The following is a 27,464-nucleotide window of genomic DNA, read 5'->3' as shown; positions in this document are numbered from 1 at the left end:
GTACTTTTGGCCATTGGACAACACCAAGTCACATCTCACACAAAGCAATGTACACAAGATGCTGAAGGAACTCAGGCAGCATTTATGGAGAGGAAAAACAGTCGTTATTTCGGACCAAGACCCTTCATCAAGACAGGAAAGGAAGGGGAACTCACCCGAAAGCAAACAAATGAACCACCTAGAGTTGAAAATCTACATTCAGTGGCTGCTTTATTAGGTATACCTGTACACATGATTGTTAATGCAAATATATAATCAGCCAATCATGTGGCAGCAACTCAACGCATAAAGGCATGCAGACATGGTGAAGAGGTTCAGTTTTTGTTCAGCCCAAACATCAGAATGGGGAAGAAATGTGATTTGACTGTGGACTGATTGTTGGTGCCAGGTGGGATAGTTGAGTATCTCAGAAACTGCTGATCTCCTGGGCTTTCCACACACAGGCGTCTCGAGTTTACTGAGTGGGGTGCAACAAACAGAAGACATCCAGTGAGTGAAGTTGCCTTGTTAATGAGAGGTTTCAGAGGAGAATGGCCAGACTGGTTTGAGCTGACAGGAAGGTGACAGTAACTCAAATAGTCGTGTGTTACATCAGTGGTGTGTAGAAGAGCACTTCTGAATGCACATGTTGAATCTTGAAGTGGATGGGTCATAGCAACAGAAGACCACAAGTATAAACTCAGGGGCTACTTTACTAGGTACAAGAGGTACCGAATAAAGTGGCCATCAAATGTAGAGCTAAAAACCTATAACCCAAAGCTCAGAAGCACAAACTGCATTCTCAGTTAAACTGATGCAGGATATTTTTGTGAGAACAGTAAGAATTTATCCACTGACTTCAGCTAATAAAAGTGATTTACAGCAACATAGCAGCAGGGATTGTTGGAGTCATTGGTGTACTCGCCAGCTCCGGTGTGTTGATTAGTTGGCTTTGGAAATCAGCCCATAACATGAACAAGAGCCCCTCATTTCTCCTGTGAAGTCGGATTCAACAAGTACACAGGATTATTAACTGAAATCATGGGAACCCAGTGCCACTCCATTCATGAACAAAGAGTCCCCTCTCTCTCTCAGCCAATGCAAATAAATGCATGAGGAAGTGAATTCCTTATTCAACTCATTTATCAACTTGCAGTAACTTTGTCCACTCTATACTGAAGACCAGTGACTATGGAATGGCTACTGAATGAACAATGATATCGAGGACTTCTTCGAGAGATGGTGCCTCAAGACGGCAGCATTTATCAATAAGAATTTTCATCATCTAGAACACACACACTTCTCAATACTTCTATCGGGAAGGGGTACTGGAGCCTCAATCCATGACTCAACAATTCACGTTCTGAATATCATTTATTATTTATTTAATATTACTATTTGTATTTGCACAATATGTTGTTTTTTGAACATTGGTTATCCATCTTTATGTGTAGATTTTCCTTGATTCTCTTGTGTTTCTTTGTATCTACTGTGAATATGCCCACAAGAAAATGAATCTCTGGATAACATATGATGGCATATACATAGTTTGATAATATATTGACTTTAAACTTTGAATACCCTCACTCAAAAATAAATTTTTCTCTTCTACCATCAGATTTCTGAATGGTCCATGAACACTACCACAATATTTTTCTGTACTGTTTACTTACTTTTGTAATTTATATTAAGTTTGTATCTTTGCATTGTACTGCTACCACAAAATACCTGTGACCCTCAGCTTCTGTCGGCTGCGTAAATCTAGGGAAGACAGTCTCTGGCCCCGCAAAATGTGTGAGATTCAGGTGTAAGCTCACCCGATACCCCCTGTTTGTGTGGTTGCTGCGTGATTCGTTACCCTGTTACAAATCAGTACCACAAAATAACAGACAGTGCACCCCATATGATTAAATCATTTAGCTTTATAATTCTTAATTTGACAAAAGGGGTTAGTAACAAAAAAAGCAAAAGAAGGGGCGCATTTTAATGAAACAGTTGAATGTGCACAAGTTTGAGATCATGGTTTCCCCTTCGCTGATACTCCATCGATTTCCCCGGGCTTTGTCATGTCCTGGCCCAGTCCAAGTCCACTCCCACGTGACCTCTCCTCTCCGGTGACTTCTCTCTTTGTCTCCCGCCAAACAGAAGACCCAGGTCACCCAGGTGTCAGGCACCTTTTCCCAGGGTGTTAAACACTAGTTTCATGTTATATGAATCAGTGACAACTAACCTGATTCTGATTCTGATGTGGTGCAGTCATGGGGACTCTGGATATTGGTTCTACTTTACCATACCAGATACACTGAGAAAGTGTGAAGGTGCTTTGCCGTTTTTGACCCCTTTCGAACTTGTCCTCCAGCTATGTAATTGTTGCTGTCTGGTCCATGTAAGCACAGCCATGCTGCAGTCAGGAATCAAGTTTCATGGTACAGGGTTATTGAATGTCATTTCCAGTACACAAGTGTAAAGGAGAACAAAATAATTGTTAAGTAACACACACAAAATGCTCGTAGAACGCAGCAGGCCAGGCTGCATCAAAAGGAAGAAGTACAGTCGACGTTTCGGGTCAAGAGCCTTCGTCAGGACTAATTGTTACTCTGGATTCAAAAGCAGTACAACAGAACACAATAATAATAGTAAAAAACAATGAATATAGATACATATGATATGCACACAGATAGATTATATGTCCATAAAGAGATGCCAGGCACAGGAGTGTCTGTACATAAGGTGACTGACAGGAAATGATAAAATATGGGTGGCTGGGGGTGTGAAGGGGTGGGTTAGTGAGTGGAGGTATTGATCAACCCTACTGTTTAAGGAAAGTAATTGTTTTTGAGACCGGTGGTCCTGACGTGGTTGCTTTGTAGCCTCCTCCTTGATGGGAGTGGGCCACCAGTCATAAGCAGGGTGCGTGGGATCCTTTATGATATTGCTATCCATTTTTCAGCACGTTTCTGTATAGATGTCATTGATGGGGGCTAAGGCTAGTCTGGTGATGCTTTGGGCAGTTTTGACTATCCATCGTAGACCCTTCTTTCCACAGCAGTGCATTTTCCATGCCATGCAGTGATGCAGCTTAATTGGTTGCATTCTACTGAATGATGTGAGTGGAGATGCGCACAGAATGCCACTAGGTAAAAGAAAGCAAGAGCTACACCCTCTCCAAGCCTGCACAGCCTCCACTAGTACAGTGGAGAACCTCCTCTCACATTCCATTCATTCAGATCATTTCATCACATCAGTGATGAATGCAGTGGCACAGCTAGCAAACTGATACCTCAGTATTCCTGTTCAATCAAGAGAGAGAGAGATAGAGAGAGAGATTGAAAGTCTTTACTGAGAATTAGAACATAGAAAATCTAGAGCACATTCAGACCATGTAAGCTGCCTAGAATTTCCCTAGCGCATATCCCTCAATTTTTCTAAGTTTCATGTACCTATCTAAGTGTCTTGTAGAAGACCCTATCATATCTGTATCCATCACCGTCGCTGGCAGTGCATTCCATGCATTCACCACTCACTGTATGAAAAACTTACCTCTGACATCCCACTTGTACCTACTTCCAAGCACCTTAAAACGATGCCACCTCGTATTAGCCACTTCAGGCCCGGGAAAAAGCCTCTGGCTAACCCCATGATCAATACCTCACCTCATCTTATACCTCATCTATCAGGTCACCTTTCATCATCCGTTGCTCCAAGAAGAAAAGGCCAAGTTCACTCAACTTACTCTCATAAGGCACACTCTCCAATCCAGATTACCAGCAATCCTTTCACTACAGCCCTCCTGCTGAATTTGGAAAAGTTTCTAATCAAAGTCATGAGGAAAAAAAGGAACACAATTAGGAAAACCTCCACCAACTCTATTTGATGTTTCCTATTTATTTATGCTCAATTTAGAGATACAGCAGGGTAACAGGCCTATCCGGCCCAATAAGCCTGTACTGCCTAGTTACACCCATGCAACCAATTAACCTACAACCCATACATCTATGTAAACATGAAATCAAGGAAAAATTAAGCTAAACACGCTGGCAGTCTAAAAAGCAGGTGTCGAATTTGAAAATAAAATAAATATAAACTCTGACTATACTCAGTGGGTGTCAGATTAATCTTATGAGTACAGAAATGGACAAGGAAATATAAACATCCTCTTCACAGCATTATCCATTTGGATGTTTGTTCAGGTGCTTTGCATTGGGTTCATGTCACCTGTATTTAAAGGCTACATTCATCTTTCCGTTCGGTTGTTTTGCTCTTTAGTGTCAGATAACACGACATCTTCTTGAAGGTCTGATTTAGGATTGAAGCACGAATGAGACATTGACAAAATGGGATGATTTTTTTTTATAAGCAGTGAAACTGAAATAGACCATGCTTGAAAATCAGAAAATTGTCCCATTTGAGTTAGATTAAAAGTACTTTCCAAGGTAATTGGTAAAGAAAACTAAAGGGCTATGTGGGAGAAAAGGGTTAGATTGGTCCTGGAGTGGAGTAAAGATCAGTACAACATTGTGGGCCCTAGTATGCAACATTGTTCTATGTTCTGTGTTCCTGGGCTGTACTTCAGCCTCTGCTTTATCATCACAACTGTTGAAGCGAAGAGATGTTCTCTGAGAGCCATAGTCACAGGATTCTACAGCACAGAAACAGACCCTTCAGCCTATTTAGTCCATGCTGACCTGATCTTCTGCCCAGTCCCATCTACCTGCAACCCGACAATATCCCTCCAAATCCCTCTCATCTGCGTACCTATCCAAACTTCTCTTAAACATTGCAATTGAACCCATATTCATTGCTTCTTTTGGCATCTTATTCCACACTTGCAGCATCCCCTGAGAGAAGAGATTTTCCTCTTGCACCCCCTGCTTTATTGTAATTGTGAACCAGGTGAAACCTGCCAAATTCATCCATCACTGTGTGAGTACTGGGCCTGCAACAGTAGAACCAAAATGGCAAATTATTGTCAAATGTTCAGTGAAAAAATGAAATTCAGTGACAAATTTCATTACAACAGTGCAAGGGAAAATGACAGCAATGCAGAATAAAGTGTTACAGTTACAGAGAAAGTGCAGTTAAAGTAGATAGGATAGTGCAAGGCCAAAACAAGACAGATATGAGGTCAAGAGTGAAGTTCCTCCTAAGCTGTGTGCGCACACATCTTTTTTTTCTAGTGCACAGAGGAATTTAAACTGCACACAAAGGGCTGTCACCCTCTACCTTTTTGGCATGTTAAGTATATTTCACGATCATACACAATCACATTTCCTTTTCCGGTTTCTGATGTAAACGATGTTGATAATGTGGAGTTTGTGATGATTTGTCTGCAGATCTTGTCATGGTCCTGACTGGCCATTCCCCATCTTGCCATTATCTCATTGATTGTGCCTTAATTCCTGTCGGCTGATTCCCTATGATTGCTAGTCCCATTAATTACCGCACACCCGGTTCCCGTTAGCAAACATAGGATAACGCTCGGGTGTCACAGCCACGCTTTGCCAGTTCATTGGTTGACTCTAGTGTGAGTTAACCTTGTTTCCTGATTCCTTAGGACTGTAAGTTCTAAGTTCTGAATACTCTATGTAAACCTTGTCTCCATGTAAAGACTCTCCTGGATACCGGTTCCCCATTCACAGCGGTGCTAATGCCGCACGACTCTGCCTCCGAGCCTGTGTCCTGCACTTGGATTCATCCTCAGCCGCATCCTTGCAACAGATCTTAGAGTTGGCTTACTTATACTGTTCTATTGATTATTGATTCACTACGCTGAATTCCAAAAAACAAAGTATGTGAAGTGCAAAAGAACTGCTAGTTCATTTAAAGTGTAATGTCTTATTATCCTGATTATCTTATTAGCTTCAGATTTACTTCCACGTAAAAATTCAGTGTGCATATGTTGTCACTGAGCAAAAAAATTGCACAGCACAAGGTTTTTGCACACACTGTTCATTACAAATTAGAGGGAACATTGGTCAGGAGTCCATCTTATCATATTCGGGGACAATTCAATAGATGAATACCAACAGGATGGAAGCTGCCCTTGAGCCTGGTGGTGCATGCTTTCTGTCTGATGGGAAGGGGGAAGAGGAGAGAATATCTGGGGTGGGTGAGGCAGTGAGAGGTGTAGTTGTAGACTGGGTCCTTGGAGGGAAGGCTGGTCTCCGTGATGTGCTGAGCTGTGTCCACACTCTCCACTGTTTCTCATCTATTATTTAATTAGTGAGACAGTGCAGAATAGGCATTTCCAGCCCTTTAAGCCACAGTCTTTTTTTTAAAACAAAATATACTTTATTCAAAAATAAAATTATGTACAATAAACCATTCAATGACTCTCAGTCCTTTACAAATGTTTCCATTACAGTCTTTACATTTTCACAGTTTTGCCACCCAGGTGGCACTCTGTTATTCCATATTTACATACACTTGTTCAGGGGTATACACCCTACCCCCTCCCCCCCAACTCCCGTGGGAGAAGAACCGTAGACTGGGGTCCTTCCCCATTGGGCCCTTGCAGTGGCTGCACCGAGTTTGAGTGAGTCCCTCAGCACGTTCTCCTGCAGCCGAGAATGTGCCAGTCAGCAGCATTCCCTCACGGACATCTCCGTGTGCTGGTAGAATGTCAAGTTCCGGGCCGACCAAAGAGCGTCTTTGACCGAATTGATGATCTGCCGGCAGCACTGGATGTTGGTCTCGGTGTGCGTCCCCGGGAACAGCCCGTAGATCAGAGAGTCCTCTGATACACAGCTGCTGGGGATGAACCTCGACACTGTCCCTTCTATCCTCCTCCACACCTTCTCTGCGAACCCAGTGTGCAAAGAGGTGGGTCACCGACTCCTCCTCACTGCAGTCCTCCCATGGATAGTGGGGTGTGGAGACGACGTTCTAGGTGTACAGGAGGGATCGGACTGGGAGGGCCCCTCTCACCGCCAGGCAGGTGAGGTCTTGGTGCCTGTTGGTGAGGTCTGGTGATGAGGCATTTTGGCAGATGAACTGGACGGTCTGCTCAGGGAACCACCCCACTGTGTCCATCTCGTCCTTGTCCTGCAGTGCCTGCAGGACCTTACGTGCTGACCACTGCCTGATGGCCCTGTGGTCAAAGGCGTTGAACTGAAAGAACTTCTCTACGAAGGACAGGTATGACGGCAACGACCAGCTGACAGGGGTGTTGCGAGGTAAAGGGGCCAGACCCATCCTTCGTAGCCAGGGCGATGGGTAGAACCTGGGCACATAGTGGTACTTGGTGCCCACGTACCTGGGATCCGCACACAACCTGATGCAACCACACACGAAGTTGGTCAGCAGGGTGAGGGCAACATTGGGGACGTTTTTGCCTCCGTTGTCCAGGGACTTATGCATGTGGTCCATCTGACCCGCTCCATCTTGGATCTCCAGACGAATCTGAAGAAGGCTTGGGTGATTTCCGAGCTGACGGAGCGGGGGACTGGCCACACCTGCGCCAAGTACAGCAGCCCTGAGAGCACCTCACACCTGATGACCAGGTTCTTGCCAGCTATCGACAGGGAGCGTCCTCCCCACAGTCCCAGTTTCTTTTTGATCTTGGCAGTCCACTCCTGCCAGTTCTTGTTGCACGCCTCGGCCCCTCCGAACCAGATCCCCAACACCTTCACATGATCAGACCTGGATCGGTCAGCCAGTTGCCGAAGAGCATGGTTTTGATCTTCGTGTGGTTGACCCTGGCCCCCGACACCTGCTGAAACTGTTCACAGATGCTGATCAACCTGTGAACTGACCTCGGATCAGAGCAGAAGATGATGACGTTGTCCATGTACAGGGAGGTTTTGACTTGGGTCCCTCCACTGCCTGGTCCCTCCTGATGGCTTCAGCAAAGGGTTCTATGCAGCACATGAATGAGACAGGGGAGAGAGGGCAGTCCTGCCTGACTCCAGACCTGAAGCCACACAGTCTCTGCAACCTCTGATTCAACCCTGGATTAATCACAGGACAAGTTGCAGTGTCCAATTGTCCTTCCATCTGGTATACCTTTGGACTGTGGTAGTGAACTGGGGCACTTGGAGAAAACCCACATATTCCATGGGGAGGACATACAGATTGCTTACAGTTGACATCGGAACTGATCTCCAAACTCCGACACCCCCAAGCTGTAATAGTGTCACCTAACCATACTGCCAATCCTGGACAGAGCAGTTGCCATAGTAAGCCTTGATGCATTCGGATAGGATGCTTTCTAGGGTTCTTTAATTAAATTTTGTGCAGGTCAAGGGGACATGCCAAATTTCTATAGCTTCCTGAGGAACTGGAAATGCTGGTGAGCTGTAGAACAACTCAAGAGTTTGTCTGCTTTCTCAGCCAGCCAGGCATAAGAGATCTCATGGAATTAATTCAGAAGAGTAGAGAAGCTCTGTCCAAGTTCCTTCAATCAATATTGCTATAAAAGCTGATTATAAGTTATTGCCACATTGCTAGCTGCACAAGCTCACTGCGTATAAGATGACTGCCAGCTTCTTGACAGCTAGATAGGCTTTAAAACTACTTAATTGTCTATAACGTGCTATCAAGATGCCCACAGTTCTAAGAAAATTTATTTTCCAATTATATAAATGTAATAATGCATAGAGTCAGTTTAGATTAGTGATGAATACTGGTTTAAAGTTCAAGGCTCAAAGTAAATTTATTATCAAAATGTATATATGCAATTTTCTTAGCAAACACGAGGAAATCGGCAGGCGCTGGAAATTCAAACAACACACACACAAAATGCTGGTGGAACACAGAAGACCAAGCAGCATCTATAAGGTTCCTTATTTGTGATTTTCTTGTAGGCAATCACAGGAAATTCAAGAAAGATAATAAAATCAATGAAAGACAGAAGCCTAATGGTTGTAGTGAATAACTGTTCCTCAACCTGGTGATATGGGACTTAAGGCTCCGATACCTTCTTCCTGATGGAAGTAGTGAGAAAAGAGCATGAACCAGATGGTAGAGGTCCTTGATGATGGATGCTACCTTCTTGTGGCAGAGCCCTGTGAGTAAATGACATTCACCTTAACCCCTTCCTAAAAGGTTGATCTCTTAGTATTTGAAGATGCAAAGTGCATTTATTATCAAGAATGTATAAATTATACAACCTTGAGATTTGTTTGCTTACAGGCAGTCACAAAGCAAGAAACCCAAAAGTACCCAATTAAAAAAAGTACCAACCCACAGTGCCCCAGAGGAAAAGCAAAAAAACACAAAATAAATCATGCAAACAACAGAAAGAGCAACAACAACAGCATTCCAAACCAAATTAAATCCAGGCACAAATCCAAGGAGTAGGCCCAAAGCCTTGGTACTTGGTTCACCATATTGGTGGGGCAAGTTGTCGCACAGTTCCCAGACACGTAGCACAGCAGCCAGGGGCTGTGTTGTAGCCTTAGTATTGTGGAGAGAGGAGCTGCCAATCTATCTGGGTCAGTGAGCAAATTGTCCAAATCTTGCACTAGGATCTGAGCCTTGTCATGATGAATTGTTCTGGGCCTAGGTTTTGCTGCCAGAGAAGCAATTCTCAACCTGTCCAAATTGGTTTGGTGTTTAGAGTGATGCAACCGCACCCAACTCTGGACACCCTGCCTTACCAGTCTATCTGCATTTAGATTGTCCAAACAGAGTATTGTACCTCTCATTAGGACCATAAGCCTCACTGTGGCGAATCGCTCCAGGCCTAGAACACACCACCCAGCCATTCCATCCAGGCCTGGATTTTGCTGCTGTAGAAGCCGTTCTCAACCTCACCAAATTGGCCCGATGTTTAGAGTGATCCACCTTCATGGCCGGGTTAGTTGGACAGGCATCTGAGTTCCTCTGTCCCATCTTCTCCCCTCTGAATCATCCACTCCAGCCTCAACAGTTCCAACTGAAAATGCATCAATTTTGCAGCGTACCTGTTGAGTTTGCTTTGCCCTCACTAGCTTCTTTTTCAACACAAGTTACTTTTTTTAAAAGGTAAAAAGTGTTATTAATAGGTTTCAATAGAGACATTTAATGTCAGAGAAATGTTACAATATACATCCTGAAGTTCTTTCTTTTTGCAAACAGCCACGAGAACAGAGGAGAGCCCCAAAGAATGAATGAGAGTTACGCATTAGAACCCCAAAGCCCCTGCTCCAAATTCTGCCCTCCCATAAGTAAGCAGCAGCAAGGCAGTGACCCCCCCCACCCTCACCAGCAAAAAAGTATCGGTACCCTCCACCGTGCACTCAAGCATGCAGCAATTATCAATAAATATACGGACTTGTAGTACCCCAATGACTACTCATTCACTCAATAATTTGTAATACTACACAATCTATCTCCCTAGCAAGGGAAAAAGAGGTGTCCCCATTTCACAGTGACAGGGGAGACACAACAAACAACTCGCTGATTTACAATGTTAAAAGTCTGTTGCATCGCTTTTTCCGAGCTTTGTGCCCAGAGAGTCGGCACCAGAAAGGCTCAGGTCTCCAGATACACATCCCCCGGCAGCTGACCCGCTGCTCCCAATGTTCCGTGTTCTCCCACAACACTTCAGGTCACTGGCCTACAATCAGCCCATCTCCAGAGCCACGAAAATCCGGCACCCTGAAGGTGCGTCCTTAGTATATCAAAAAGCGGCCAGTCGTGAGGCCCTGAGAGCAGGTCCCATTCCCGCAAAGAACCAAAGTCAGAATATAACTCCAGGTCAGAATCTTCAAAAAACCTGGAAAAGGAAAAAAAAACAGAGATAACAAAGATAGACATAGAGCTTTTTCGAAAGATGAAAGCAAAGGAATCACTGGTTAGCACCATCATAACTTCACTCCACCCTACAATTATTAATGCTTATTCAAATTTCTTTACTTTTGAACTACCAGCAAGCTATCCCACATCATTGGTAGCACCATTATGAGCCCATGTGTTTTGCTTCTACCTTCAGAAGAAATTAAATCTGTCAATTAGATTTAGGCTTAAGCATATAGCATGTTTAGGTTAAAGGTTTCAGGATCCCAACCCAATGAGCTATCGCCATCCAATTACACTATCTGACAAATTAACCTACGAAACTGTAGATCCTTGAAATGTGAGAGGAAACCCACGCAGTCACAGGGAGAAGGTACAGACAGAGGTGGGAATCTAATATTAATATTGAAGTAGTAAAATGGATTCAACAGTGGCTGGATGGGAGATGCCACAGAGTAGTGGTGGATAACTGTTTGTCAGGTTGGAGGCTGGTGACTAGTGGTGTGCCTCAGGGATCTGTAATGGGTCCAATGATGTTTGTCATATATATTAATAATCTGGATGATGGGGTGGTAAATTGGATTAGTAAGTATGCAGATAATACTAAGATAGGTGGCGTTGTGGATAATGAAGTAGGTTTTCAAAGCTTGCAGAGAGATTTAGGCCAGTTGGAAGAGTGGGCTGAAAGATGGCAGATGGAGTTTAATGTTGATAAGTGTGAGGTGCTACATTTTGGTAGGTCTAATCAAAATAGGACATACAAGGTAAATGGTAGGGCATTGAGGAATACAGTAGAACAGAGTGATCTAGGAATAATGGTGCATAATTCCACATGAATCTTTTGGTATGTTGGCCTTTATAAATCAAAGCACTGAGTACAGGAGTTTGGATGTAATGTTAAAATTGTACAAGGCATTGGTGAGGCCAAATTTGGAGTATTGTGTACAGTTCTGGTCATTGAATTATGGGAAAGATGTTAACAAAATAGAGAGAGTACAGAGGAGATTTACTAGAATGTTACCTGGGTTTCAGCACCTAAGTTACAGAGAAATGTTGAACAAGTTAAGTCTTTATTCTTTGGAGCGTAGAAGGTTGAGGGGGGACTTGATAGAGGTATTTAAAATTATGAGGGGAATAGAAAGAATTGACATGGATAGGCTTTTTCCATTGAGAGTAGGGGAGATTCAAACAAGAAGACATGAGTTGAGAATTAGGGGGCAAAAGTTTAGGGGTAACATGAGGGGGAACTTCTTTACTCAGAGAGTGGTAGCTGTGTGGAATGAGCTTCCAGTAGAAGTGGTAGAGGCAGGTTCAATATTGTCATTTAAAAAAAAATTGGATAGGTATATGGACAGGAAAGGAATGGAGGGTTATGGGCTGAGCAGGGTTATGCAGGTAGGTGGGACTAGGTGAGAGTAAGCGTTCGGGATGGACTAGAAGGGCCGAGATGGTCTGTTTCTGTGCTGTAATTGTTAATTGGTTATATGGTTAGGCAAGACAAAGAAGGGTAATGTGCTAATGTGGAGGTAATGTGATGATTATAAATGGGCAAAAGCATGGACAATGTGGGCTGAATGGCCCATTTCTGTATTGCCCTAACAGAAATGGTGGAAGACAATCTCTGGCAGTAGAGTAGTGAGAACTTTTGTTCAATAACTATAACATTCAATTTCAACCTAGTTGTTCAGCCAGCTTTTTGGTGTTTAGATATTACATTACAGTTGTGCTCTCTGTGGGTTATATTTACCATTCATTAAAGCAAAGCATTGCGTGCCTTTGTTACTCATCAAAGATCGGCTTGATAATTATACCCAACATATTAAACACACAATAGCTATTGCTTTGTAGTTTTACATTAGAAAGAAGCATAAATTATAAAGAATTCAAAATATTTTTAAAGACTCTCCTTACAAAGATCAGCTAAATTTAAGTTGGACAGTTGCAGTGTCTAGTTAATTAATGGCCTAGTTATCAGTAGCCTGGGCCTTGGGCTGAAGACAGGAACGTACCAATTTGGAATTTAGATGCAGTAAAATGCTCGCTTCAATTCTGCTATCATGAAATCTCTGCATTCTCATAATATCCTTTCTGGTTTATTCATGTCCTTCAACAAAGGAAACCTGTCCTCTCAGATTCAGATTCATATTTATTTAGTACATGTAAATTTGAAACATACAGTGAAGCACATGGCTAGCATTAACAACAACACCCTTCAGGTTGTGCTGGGGGCTGCTCGCAAGTTTTGCCACACATTCCGGGGCCAAGAATGCATACCCACAATGCTCAGCAGAACAACACAGAACACAACAAGCAAAAAAACAACAGCAAATCAAGCCACATCCTCCCTTCCACCCATCTGCACACACGGACAGTCCTCCAGCTCCAAGGCAGGGCATCGCGTTGACTTCTGATCATCCTTCGGGTGTCTATCTTCAGTATTTACCCCAGACTAGCCGATGATGGGATATCAACTCGAAGCTCAAACCCCAGGTCCATGGGCTCACTGGCCCTCGTTCCTCCTTATGCCACCTGGTCACATGGACGTCCAATCCTGGAACAACCCAACATCCATAAATGTCCTTTATCACCCATCTACATTGCTGGCCTTTGAGCACGGAGCAGAGGCCTAGACTCTGGATGTCCTTTGATGTAGAATCAGAATTTCTTCTAACTAATTAAGTAGTACATAAAGGGAGCCAAAACAGAAAAAACAATGGCGAGGTAGTGTTTACGGGTTAAATGACCATCCAGAAATCTGATGGTGGACGTGAAGAAGCTGCTCCAAAAATGCTGAGTGGGTGACTTCAGGCTCCTGTACCTCCTCTTTGATGGTAGAAATGAGAAGAGGGCGTGTCCTAGCTGACGGAGGTCCCTAATGATGCATGCTGCCTTTTGAAGGTGCCTGCGATGTTAGAGAGACTAATGCCTATAATGGAGCTGTAATTTTTTGCAGTTTTTTTCCAAATGTGTGTAGTGGCCTTTTCATAGCAGATGGAAATGTGAATATGTAATTGGCACAGAGCACCCATGTGGCCATTCCTCTGAATAATAAATATAACATTTTGGGCACTGTTGTGGGGGATGACTTTCCAGGGAATGCCACAGAGACTGGGTTACTAGCATAGGTCTGTGGTGAAAAAAGGAAAGAGGGAGAAGACAGAGTGGTGGTGATAGGGGACTCAATAGTCAGGGGAACAGACAGGAGATTCTGTGGACATGAAGGGGACACCCAAATGGCATGTTGCCTCCCAGGTGCCAGGGACAGGGACATCTTAGATCATGTCTACAGCATTTTAGAAATGGAGGGAGAGCAGCCAGATGTCTTGTAAATATTGGTACCAATAACACAGGAAGGAAAATCAAAGAGGTCCTGAAAAGAGAATTGAGAGAGCTAGGGAGAAAGCTAGAAGCAGGACCTCCTGGGTAGTAATTTCTGGATTGCTACCTGTGCCATACACCAATGAGGGTTGAAACAGATGACTTAGCAGATTACTGTGTGGCTGAGAAGGTTCTTGGATTATTGGGATCTCTTCCGGGGGAGGTATGACCTGTACAACAAATACTACAGGTTGCACCTGAACCCGAGGAGAAAACAATTTTCTTGTGGGCAGGTTTGTTACAGCTGCTGGGGAGGGTTTAAACAAATTTGGCAGGTGTTGGGAACTAGAGTGAAGTGACTCAGGATAGAATGGATGGTAAAAAAAAAAGCAAAATAGCATGCAGCCAGACTGTCAGGAAGGGCAGGCAGATGATAGGACATAATTGCAGCCAGCAGGGTCAGTTTCAGTGCATTAGGGATGCAGAATCAAAAAGGGTAGTAAATGCAGTACTCGAAGTGTTATATCTGAATGAACAGAGTATAAGAAATAAGGTGGATGATCTCGTTCCACTGTTACAGATTGTCAGGTATGATGTTGTAGCCATCAATGAATCCTGGCTGAAGGATGATTGTAGTTGGGAGTTGAATGTCCAAGGTTACACATTGTATCGGAAGGATAGGAAGATGGGCAGAGGGGGTGGTGTGGCTCAACTGGTTTAAAAAAAGGCATCAAATCAGTAGAAAGATGTGACATTGGATCAGAAGATGTTGAATCCTTGTGGGTTGAGTTAGGAAACCGCAAGGGTAAAAGGACCCTGTTGACAGTTATATACAGGCTTCTCAACGGTAGCTGGGATGTGGACCACAGATTACAACAGGAAATAGTAAAGGAGTGTCAAAAGGGCAAAGTTATGATAGTCATGGGAAATTTCAACATGCAGGTCAATTGGGAAAATCAGGTTGGAAATTAATCTCAGGAGAGTGAGTCTGTTGAATGTTTACGAGATGGCTTTTTTAGAGCAGTTTGTCATTGAGCCTACTAGGGGATCAGCTATACTGGATTGGGTGTTATGTAATAAACCAGATGTGATTAAAGTGCTTAAGGTAACGGAACTTGTAGGAGGCAGTGATTAAAATATGATTGAGTTCAAATTGAAATTTGATGGGGAGGAAGTAAAGTCTGATGTAGCAGCATTTCAGTTGAGTAAAAGAAATTACAGTGGTATGAGAGAGGAGTTGGCCAAAGTAAACTGGAAGGAGCTGTTGGCAGAGGTGACAGCACAGCAGCAACGGTGTGAGTTTCTCAGAAAAATGAGGAAGGTGTAGGAAAGGTATATTCCAAAAACAAAGAATTACTCAAATCGCAAAATAGTGCAACAGTGGCTGACAAGGGACAACAAAGCTAATGTAAAAGTAAAAGAGAGGTCATACAACAATGCAAAAATTTTGAGGTAAGACAAAGGATATGGAAGCTTTTAAAAACCTACAGAGAACAACTAAAATAGTCACAAGGAGGGAAAAGATGAAATATGAAAGCAAGCTAGCAAACAATATCAAAGTGGTTAGTAAAAGCTTAATCAGCCATGATTGAATGGCAGAGAAAACTTGATGGGCCAAATGGCCTAATTCTACTTGTACATTTCATGGTCTTATGGTGATACATTCAATTAAAATGCTCTCCACAGCACGCCTGTAGAAATTTGCCACAGTCTTTGGTGACATTCCACATCTCTCCACACTCCCAATGAAATAAGGCCACTGTCGCTGTCGTACTTTGTCACACATCCGTGTAACTAGACTTTGAATGTGGAGCAGAGGCCTGACCACCAACTTCTCCACATACTAGTCCTTAAATCCAATCTAACCTCTATATGAGTCTGGCCTATATGACTCCAGATCCTTCAAGTGTTTGATTCTAACCACCTTTTAATAGAGTTATAGAGTCAGAGAGTATGGAAACATTTCCTTCATCCGAACTAGTACATAATCACTGAGATGCCATTCCAAGCCAGTCTTTGGCCCATAACCTTCTGGACTTTTCCAATCCTTGGACCTGTCCCACTGTTCTTTAAAAGTTGTTATTGTATCCGCCTCAGCTTCTTCCTCTGACTGCTTCGTGATAAAAGCATTTTCAACTTATATTCGGAAAACAACGATAACTAAGGATAAAGGAGGAAGTTTCTGCTTGGAGTTAGAGCAAGTGGCTGAGGTATGAATTGAATACATTTTGTCAGTATTTGCCAAGGAGAAGGATTTGGAGGATAGCGTTGGCTGAGTGGGGCTTACTAAATGCTGGGCCATTTTGAGATTAAGCAGGAACTAGCGTCAGATCCTCTGAAATGCATTTAGATGGATAAGCCTCCAGGGCCAGATGGCACGCATCATAGATTATTGGAAGCAGCAAATAAGGAGATTGCTGGGACTTTGCCCTCACTAAGCAACATGTGAGGTCCCAGAGGACTGGAGAGTAGCAAATGTTATACCTTTGTTCAGGAAAGGAAATCTGGAGAATCCAAGTAGTTATAGGCCAATAGGCCTCAAATAAGTGGTAGGAATGCTATTGCAGAGGATATTGAGGGACTGGATTCATGTACATTTGGAAAGGCCTGGCCTGCTTAGCAACAGCCAACACGGTTTTGTGCAGGGCAGGTCATGCCTTACAAACATGACTGAGATTTTTGAAGAGGTAACAAGAGCAGAAGCTGCTGGAAAATCCAGCAGGTTTGGTTACATCCACAGAAACAGTCAGATCTGATGAAGGTCACAGATCAAAAAAAGGTTGAGATGACTTGTCAAGATTTTTCAGTATTTTCTATTTTTGCTTCTATTCTCACTGTGGCTCTCATCAAAATTTCAGTGAAATTAAAAAGAGGCTGAGTTTTAGAAGAGCCTTCAAGACATTTCCAGCCTAAGCGTTAATTGATACCACATTGATTTGAGCCTGCAGACCTGAGTTTTGTCCGGGTAACAAACAAAACAAAGGTCCATAGGCAAAATCGAAACTTTCTTCTTTCAGAGGTTTCGTCAATGATCTGTTTCACAGATAGCTGTTGAGTGAATGGTTATGTTAATCTGAAAGCTGAAGTAACATGCAACATTACAGCACAGTACAGGCCTTAAGGCACACGGTGTTGGATCGACCTTTTAACCTACAGTATTCTAAAATCGATCTAAACTTTCCCTCACACATAGCCCGCCATTTTTCTTCTATCCATGTACAACCTAAGAATTTCTTAAATGCCCCTAATGTATCTGCCTCTACCACTATCCCTGACAGTGCATTCCACACACTTACCGCTCTCTGTGTATAAAACCTACTTCTGACATGCCCCCTGTTCTTTCCTCTAATCATTTTATATTCTGCCCTCCTGTATTAGCCATTGCCACTTTGCGAAAAAAGCACTGGCTGTTCACTCTATCGGTGCCTTCAATCATCTTATACACCTTTATCAAGCTGCCCCTCATCCTTCACTCACCTAGGTTCACAGAGTTCATTGCAGTACTTACTTCAGAGCCTCCACTTCTATGAGCACATCCACTTCAGGCTAAGTTTTTTTCCCATGCAGCCATTAATTTAATTTGCCAGTTTCTAAGTAGCTTTCAACCCCCCGCACCCACACAGCCTCCCCTTCACCTTGTTTCACATATCACCTTCTAGCTGTGCTCCTACCCCTCTCACTTGTTCCTCCACCTTTCCAGTCCTGGTGAAGGTTGTTGGCCTGAAGCATCCTTTCCATTAAAAAGAATGGAAACTTTCCCCTTGCCTGACCTGCTGAGTTCCTCCAGCATTTTGTGTGCATTGCCCAGCCACTTTTACTCTTGTTAAGGTGAAATTGAACACTTTTGCTTTGCGCGCATGATAAAAGGTCTTTCAGAAAAGAATTGGATATGATTAAGAAAATCTTGCATGAATTTAACATGTTAAGGTTAAGTTATTCAAGTCAGTAAAAATAGCTAATCTGGTTGGTTACATAACAAAATGAGGGCACGCCAGCATAATTTGTTGATTGCAAAATGCTTTGGATCATCGCCAAGAGAGGTGACAAAGCATCAGATGACGGAGGCACAAGACGCTGCAGATGCTGGAATCTGGAGCACAAAATGCTAGGTGAACTGAAGGGGTCAGGCAGCATCTGTTGTGCTCTATTTATTTATCTATGGTAATTTGTAGTCATTTGTTATGCTTGCCTAACTATACTGCTGCCACGAAGCCACAAGTGTCACAAATTTGGTCAGCGGCAATAAACCTGCTTCTGATACTGATGCAAAGGGAGAGCTGACGTTTCAGGTAGCGGAACACTATTACAGCTCGGGTCATCAGAGTTGGAGTTCGAATCTGTAAGGACTCTGTACGTCCTCCTTGGGGAATGCGTGGGTTTTCTCCGGGTGCTCCGGTCTCCTCCCACAGTCCGAAGGCCTATGGCTTAGCAGGTTAATTGGTCATTGTCCTGTGATTAGAGTAGGGTTGCTGGGAGGTGTGGCTCAGAGAGCCAGAGCTGCCTATTCAATGTTGTATCTCAATCAATAATGAAAATCACAGTGTATCAGGACAACATTAGTGAGGTTCCTGAGGGGGAGAGGGTCTTGGCCCGAAATGTCCACCATCCCCTTCACATAAGCTGTCTGATACACTGAATTCCTGCACCAGTTTGCTTACTTTTTTGTTTCATATTATGCCTTCTTAATAATCTATCAATTTCAGTGTTTTGTCCTACCCTACCCACCAGTTTTCCATCATCTGTCCGTCTCTGAAATCCCCTCCATAAGAATGTAATTTGGGGTATTAGTTCTTAATACCCCAAAATACGCTAAAATACAAAGGACAAGGAAAGGATGGGAACAGAGCTGTTTCTCAGGGTTCCACAAGGGAAGTACATTTATAAAAGAAATTGAGTTGTCTGCTGACAATGCAGTCTTCTCTGCACAGTGAAACCACATGCAGATTTGATGGCAGCCTATGTGGTTGCACTCTTGTCTGGTTAGCCTGATCTAGGGGCAGGCTTTTGTTAGAACAGCAGAGTGCACAAAGAACACAGAGCAGTACAGCACAGTAGGGTCCTCCAGCCGACAATGTTAACCTTCTTTAAGAGCCTTCCCTCCACAGCCCTCCGCTCTTCTATCATCCATTTGCCTATCTCAATGACCTTATTGTATCTGCCTCTGCCATTTTGGAGCTATATCCTCATAAAAGGGCTTTTGAGAGGGAATCCAGAGTTGTCCTTTCTATCATGTCCACCAATATAACCTCAAATTTCTTTAATACTCTGTTCAATTCCTTACTGGACTTCTCTATTTTCTAATGAAATTCAACAAACTCTTTTTTGTCTCTGTGAATCAAAACTGAATTCAACAATTGCAGATCATTACGGCTTTAGACAGCTAGGAACATTCTGCTTTAAGTCTTAGACCTTATGACACAACCTGTCATTTGGTTCTTTCTTTCCTCCATCACTGCCCTCTTCCATATTCATTATTCTCTGTCATTTTATCTGCCTACCCTCCTACATTATCAGTTGCTTACATGTTGTCACATGTACAGAGATACAGTGAAAAGCTTTTGTTTCCATGCCATCCAGACAGGTCAATCTAGACATAAGTCCGTCACGGTAGAATAAAGGTGGGGGGCGGAGGTGGGGGGGGGGGGGAATTGAGATTGTTGTGTTACAGTTACAACTAAAGCATAGAACCCATAGGCAAATACGTAAAGAGCGAGGATCCTGAACTGCAGTTCCAATGCCGTTACAACTCTGGGCATCAGAGTTTGAAATTGAATACTGGTGTTCTCTGTAAGGAGTCTTCTTCTTCTTTCTTCTTAGAATCATAGAAAACCTACAGCACTATACAGGCCTTTCAGCCCAAAAAGCTGTGCTGAATATGTCCTTCCCTAAGAAATTGCTGAGGGTTACCCATAGCCCTCTATTATTCTGAGCTCCATGTACCTGTCCAGGAATCACTCAAAAGACCCCATCGTTTCCACCTCCACCACCGTTGCCGACAGCCCATTCCATGTACTCACCACCCTCTGCGTAAATAAACTTACCCCTGACATCTCCTCCGTACCTACTTCCAAGCAACTTAAAACTGTGTCCTCTCATGCTAGCCATTTCGGCCCTGGCTATCCACATGATCAATGCCTCTCATCATCTTATATACTTCTATCACATCACCACTCATCCTTCATTGCTCCAAGGAAAAAAGGCCAAGTTCACTCAACCTATTCTCATAAGGCATGCTCCCCAATCCAGGCAACATCCTTGTAAATCTCCTCTGCACCCTTTCTATGGTTTCCACATCCTTCCTGTAGTGAGGTGACCAGAACTGAGCACAGTACTCCAAGTGGGGTCTGAGCAGGGTCTTATATAACTGTAACATTATCTCTTAGCTCCTAAACTCAATCCCAAGGTTGATGAAGACCAATGCACCATATGCTTTCTTAACCACAGAGTCAATCTGCGCAGCAGCTTTGAGTGTCTTATGAACTTGGACCCCAAGATCCCTCTGATTCTGGATCCACAAACCAATGTCCCCTTGGATCTCATACCTCCTTACTTTCTCAATAAGCCTTGCAAGGGGTACTTTTTCAAATACCTTGCTGAAATCCATATACACATCTATTGCTCTACTTTCATCAATGTGTTTAGTCACATCCTCAAAAAATTCAATCAGGCTCGTAAGGCACGACCTGCCTTTCACAAAGCCATGCTGTCTATTCCTAATCATATTATGCCTCTCCAAATGTTCATAAATCCTGCCTCCCAAGATCTCTCCATCAACTTACCAACCACTGAAGTAAGACTCACTGGTCTATAATTTCCTGTGGTATCTTTACTCACTTTCTTGAATAATGGAACCACATCTGCAACCCTCCAATCCTCCGGAACCTCTCCAGTCCCCATTGCTGATGCAGAGATCTTTGCCAGAGGCTCAGCAATCTCATCCCTCACTTCCCACAGTAACCTGGGGTACATTTCGTCTGGTCCTGGTGACTTCCAACTTGATGCTTTCCAAAAGCTCTAGCACATCCTCTTTCTTAATATCTACATGCTCAAGCTTTTCATTCCGCTGTAAGTCATCCCTACAATCGCCAAGATCCTTTTCCGTAGTGAATACTGAAGTAAAGTTCTTATTAGGTACCTCTGCTATCTCCTCTGGTTCCATACACACCTTTCTGCTGTCACACTTGATTGGTCTTATTGTTTCACATTTTATCCTCTTGCTCTTCACATACTTTAGAATGCCTTGGGGGTTTCCTTAATCCTGCCCACCATGGCCTTCTCATGGCCCCTTCTGGCTCTCCCAATTTCTTTCTTAAGTTCCTTCTTGCTAGCCTGATAAACTTCTAGATTCATATCATTACTTAGTTTTTTCTTAACCTTTCGTAAGCTCTTTTTTTCTTCTTCTTCTTCTTCTTCTTCTTCTTCTTCTTCTTCTTCTTCTTCTTCTTCTTCTTCTTCTTCTTCTTCTTCTTCTTCTTCTTCTTCTTCTTCTTCTTCTTTTCTCCTTTTAAGGGTGATTGACAGTCCAACTTAAAGGTGCACTACCAGGAGTCTCTGTACATTCTTCCATGGAATGCATGGGTTTTCTCTGGATGTTCTGGTTTCTTCCCTCAGTCCAAAGACATACTGGGTAGGTTAATTGGTGATTGTAAAATGTCCGATGATTAGGTTAGGGTCAAATTGGGGTTGTTAGGGGGTTGCTGGGCAGGGCAACTCAAAGAGCCAGAAGGGCTTACTCCATGCTGTGTCTCTAAATAAATAAAAATAAAATTATTGATGAGGAAGACTGAGGGATCAGAAGTCCTTACTTATTTTATAAGAAACCCATTGGAGAATTTTATAACAGCTGGATAAAAGCTGCACAAGAGCTTGACAGTACATGTTCTTAGACTTCTACATCCTCTGCCTGAAGAAGGTAAGTTAGGTGGAGGGAGGAAAGAAGAGGGAATTACTGAGATGGGAAGGGTCTATCATTTTGTTATCTGGTTTCCAAAGGCAGAGGGAAGTGTAGATCGAGTCAACAGAGGGAGGGGAGATTTATTTTATGGACTGGGCTATGTTCACAATTCTGCAATTTCTTGCAATTTTCAAGTCAGTTGTAGCAAAATTGCTGGAAAAAATTTTTATAGATAGGATATATGAGCATTTGGAAACCCATGGCCAAATGAGGGAGAGCCTGCATGGCTTAGTGCATGACAGGCCATGCCTTACCAACTTCATAGAGTTTTTTATAAGGTGAGAAGGGAGATTGATGAGGGCAGGACAGTGAATGTTGTCTACATGGATTTTAGTAAGGCCCATGACAAAATCCCTCATGGGAGGCTAATCCAAAAGATTAAGGTGCATGAGATCTGCAGTGAATTGGCTATTTGGGTTCAGAATTGGTTTGCACATAAAAGACAGAACAGGGTTATTTCAGCTGGAGGGTTGTAATTAGTGGAGTTACACAGGGATCTGCGCTGGGACCTCTGCTGTTTGTAATATATATATATATAAGAGACCTGGATGAAAATGTAGATGGGTGTGTCAGTACATTTACAGGTGATACCAAGAATGATTATGTTGTGGATAGTGTGTAAGACTGACAAAGAATACAGCACATTATTGAATAGTTTCTGATATGGGCTGAGAAATGGAAGATGGAGTGTTACCCAGAGAAATGAGAAGTGTTGCACCTTGGTAGGGTTAAATGCAAGGAGACAGTACACTGTTAAAGGTAAGATCCTTAACAGTGTTGATGAGCAGAAAGATCATGCAATCCAAGTTCATAGCTCCTTGAAGGTGGCAACACAGGTTGAAAAGGAGGTTAAGAAGGCTTATGGAATGCTTGCTTTTATTAGTTGAGGCATTGAGGTCAAAAGTCAGGAGGTCATGTTGCAACTTGTTAAAAGTCTGGTTAGGCCACATCTGGAGCATTGAGTACAGTTCTGGTCATCCCACTATAGGAAGGATGTTGAGGCTTTGGAGAGGGTGCAGAAGATGTTTACCAGGATGCTGCTTTGTTTACAGGGTATGTGCTATTACTGGAGGCTGGATAAACTTGGGTTGTTTTCTCTGAAGCATCGGAGACTGAGGGGAGATCTGATAGAGGATTACAAGATTATGAGAGGCATAAATAGAGTGGTCTGAAATTATCTGTTCCCCAGGTTTGAAATGTCCAACATCAGATGGCATGCACTGAAGGTGAGAGGTGGTAGGTTCAAAGGGGATTTGAAGAGTAAGTTTTTTACTCAGAGAGTCATAGCTGCCTAGAATATGCTGCCTGGTATGGTCGTAGAGGCAAATACATTAGAGGCTTTTAAGAGATGCTTGGATAGGCACATGGACATAATGAAGATGGAGGGATATGGACATGATGCAGGTAGGAGGGATTAGTGTTTGGATGTTTTTGATTTGCTTTTTAGCTGGTTGTCACAAGATTGTGGGCTGAGTGGCCTATTCCTGTGCTGTACTCTTCTATATCTCTATTGAAGGAAGGCTTTTATGCAAAAATTACTGCGTTTTCAGGGACTTTACAAATGTATTTATTTATTTAGAGATACAATGCAATAACAGGCCCTTCCAACCCAACGAGCCTGTGATTACAGCCATGTGACCAATTGACCTACTAACCCGTATGTCTTTGTAATGGGGGGGGAGGGGAGCAGAGCACCCAGAGGAAACCCACGCCTCATAGAGAGAACATATAAACTCCTTACAGACAGTAGTGGGAATTGAACCTAGGTTGCTGGTGCTGTAATAGCATTACACTAACTACTATGCTACTGTGCTGCCTCAAAATTTCTTTAGCCTATTGAGGAAGTTGAGGCACTAGTGTGCTTTATTGGCCATAAATTCCACAGCTGGACCAGGACAAATTGTTGCTGATATTTATACTCAGGAACATGAAGTTTCCAACTACCTCCACTTCTGCACCATGAATACAGAGTGGGACAGGTGCTCTGTAGTACACACAGAAAATGCTAGAGGAACTCAGTTCATCAGGCAGCATCTCTGGAAAGGAATAAAGAGTCAATGTTTCAGGCCATCATGAATGGTCCCGAGCCCAGGTGCAAAGGAGGAGGGTTAGCAACTCCACCCAGTAAAAACCCTGAGCTACAGAAATGCCATCAGAAGCTCCAAAGAACTTTTCCTTGGGAGAGGGAGGATACAACAAGAAGATGAGCTACACTTGGAGACGAAGTGAAAATCTGGCCCAGGACAGAGGACTCTGAGGAGATATTGTTGACGGCCTATGCTCCAGCAGGAGCGATGGGCTTAAGTAAGTTTCAGACAGAGAACCCTTTGAAACATCAATTCTTAATTCCTTTCCATAGGTGTTGCTTGACCTCCTGAATTCCCCAGCACTTAATATGTGTTACTCTGGATTTCCAGAAGCTGCAGAATCTTTTGTTTTTGGGACATATATTCTTCTCTGTCTTCTAAAGTCAATTACCTACTTTTTTGTTTGACTGATATTCATGAAGAAATTACTGACTTGACACTATGCAACTTTGTACTGTATTTAATATATCAGTAATATTTGAGTAATATTGGAAATACATTGTTTGATTGAGCATTCTTTCTTGCTACATAATTCATTATGGGTTTAGTGTAAAAGTGCGTGAATGACATACATTATAATTCCACCATGTCCTATGCGCACAATTCACTAAAGTAAAATCTAAGCATACGTGAGTTATCACCAGATTTCCCATGCTTTTCATTTGATTAGTTGTTGGAGTTTCAAAATATAAAAGTGGTGATGAGTAAGTTATAAAATGAACCTGAGATGACTAACTATCTGTTGAAGCATAGTAGGTTCTTCTTCAAAGGGGAGAAAGAGACATTGAGTTTTTTAAAAAGTACGTTTCATTGGAAGCAGCGAGAGATGGTTGAGTTTAAAAAAAGACAGAAAATGGACAAAACTTACAGATTCATAAACAATGAATAACCAAGGATAATAATGATAATTTTTTTAAAAATGTAGAAGTAGCTGGCTACTTTGGAAAAATAGATGCATTTGATTGCACAAAAGATAACTGGATGATGTATACTGAAGGAATCAAACAGTATTTTGAAGCAAATGAAATAGCAAATGAGAAATTAAATTCAGTTATGCTGAGTGCAGCTGGTGGAAGAGCATACAGTTTTCTTAGGAGTTTGACTGCTCCGACCAAGCCAGCTGAAGAGAGCTTTGCTGATATCATGAACATAATGCAGGAGCATTTAGAACTAAAACAATTGTTTATTGGACAACATTTTAAGTTTATAAGTAGAATCAAGTGGAAGGGAGTCCATTTCAGTTTACGTGGCTGAATTGAAAAAAATTGTCTGAGCAATTATGGGCTTAATGATGCACTTAGAGATAATTTAGTTAGTGGAATCTTACAAGAAAGCATTTAAGATTAGCTTCTAACAGAATCACAACACACATTTAAAAGAGCAATTAAAAATGCTGCATCAATGGAAACCACAGTCAGAGATGCAAATAAGTTGCAGTCAGGATTGAAAGTGAGCGTGAATGAAGTCACAATTAAACTGAAACCTGCCTAGCTGAACAAATTGTGCTCCCATTGTGGCAGGGGCTTACATATACCAGCCAATACTGGTTTAAAGGTGAAACTTGCAGAAAATGCAACAAAGTAGGACATATACAAAGAGCATGTCAAGCAGACAAAAATAAATGGATTACACAGGGAAGAGATAAAGATAAAAAGTCAAGATACTGTTTCACAAAGAGCACTAATCTGCATGCTGTTGATGAGAGTGGTGCAGACTGGACAGCCTTGAGATTTATTATGTGAAAATTAGCAGGAGACAAGCAATGTGGATTACACTAGAAGACAATGACAAATTAATTAAAATCAAATTGGACACTAGCTTGACTTTGAATCATTCCACAAAATGGATTGAACAGTGTTTCAATCATATTGAACTGAAGCCTGCAGAAAGCCAACTAAGAACTTGTGCTGGAGAAAAGGTAACCCATGGGAGTGAAATACAACCACTAACATGTCACATTGGGCTTGTATGTGCTAAAAACAGAATGGCCAATATTGTGGGACCATGATTGGTCAAGACAACTACAACTTGATTGGAGAGCCATCCACTATTTGCATGCCACATCACCTGCAAAGAGTCAGCTGAATGCAAATTCAGAAAAGGTACTGTATGACTCCATGGCAGTATTCAATGATAGCACTGGAAAACTCAAACATATTGAGCATAAAATAGCATTAAATGAAACTGTCACACCAAAGCCCGTCCAGTTCCTTATGCCATCTGTGATTAAGTAATCAGTGAGCTAGATTGCATGGAGGCTGAGGGAGTTCTTTCCAAGGCTGAATAGAGCCCATGGCCAATGCCAGTGGTCCCAGCAGCCATGAAGAATGGTTCTGTCAGGATCTGTTTTGATTTTAATGTCACCATCAACCCAGTACTAATAGTAGATCAATACCCTCTGCCCAGGATGGAGAATATGTTTGCAAACCTTTCTGGACTTAGTTCCTCACCATAAACACTCACAAAGAGCTTTATTGCTGTAATAGGCTTATTTTTGGAATAGCATCTGCACCTGAACTCTGGCAATGGACCAGGTGCTGCAAGGCTGCCCAGGATCTCAGTGTTAGCTGGATGACATCATTGTACCAGTAAGGATGACAAGAAACATCTCCAAAATCTCATGACAGTGTTAAAAAGACTAGAAGATTATGGGTTCAGAGCACAACATGACAAGTGTGGATTCTTTAAACCAGGGGTCGGCAACCTTTACCACTGAAAGAGCCATATGGACCCATTTCCCACAGAAAAGAAAACACTGGGAGCCACAAAACCCATTTGACATTTAAAATGAAATAACACTGCATACAACAGTTTTTTTTGCCTTTATGCTATGTATAAACAAACTATAAGGTGTTGCATTTATGAAATTGATGAACTCCTGCAGAGAAAATGAAATTACATTTCTGCATGCAACAAAAACATTTTGAACTCTGAAAAAAAGACGTTGGGTTGGAGGTTACTCCATAGTTAGCCTACCTTGGATTGAAAAATTAAAAGAAATTGCGCACTGGCAGGTGTCAGGCTTTGGCAGTGGTGACGTATATTAATAGCGATAAAAAACACGTTGTAGCAGTGTGCTACACGCAGCGCTAAAATAACGACACTGCAGTCAAAGTTAACTTTATTCGAACTAAACAGCCTTGCTTTAAAGCCTCCCTCAACCCGCCCCCCGTGGGCGCGGATGCTCCAAAAGACACGTACTCACAAATCCCCGTAGGCTATCTCCCTTAGCCAGAACGGTGGCTAATTGTGAGCCAGTTCGGATGTGCCAGGAAATGGGGTCGCCACAACGTTTTATTTAGATTGTACAAGATCACCATAATCTTCAAATTTCGAATTACATTTCAAAAACTAACAAACTAACATAAAATACATTTTAATTAAATACTCATCATTTATTTTCCAAA

The sequence above is a fragment of the Hypanus sabinus genome, chromosome 5 (genome assembly GCF_030144855.1).
Source record: "Hypanus sabinus isolate sHypSab1 chromosome 5, sHypSab1.hap1, whole genome shotgun sequence".
Taxonomy (NCBI): Eukaryota; Metazoa; Chordata; class Chondrichthyes; order Myliobatiformes; family Dasyatidae; genus Hypanus; species Hypanus sabinus.
Note: the sequence above shows the minus strand (reverse complement) of the source record.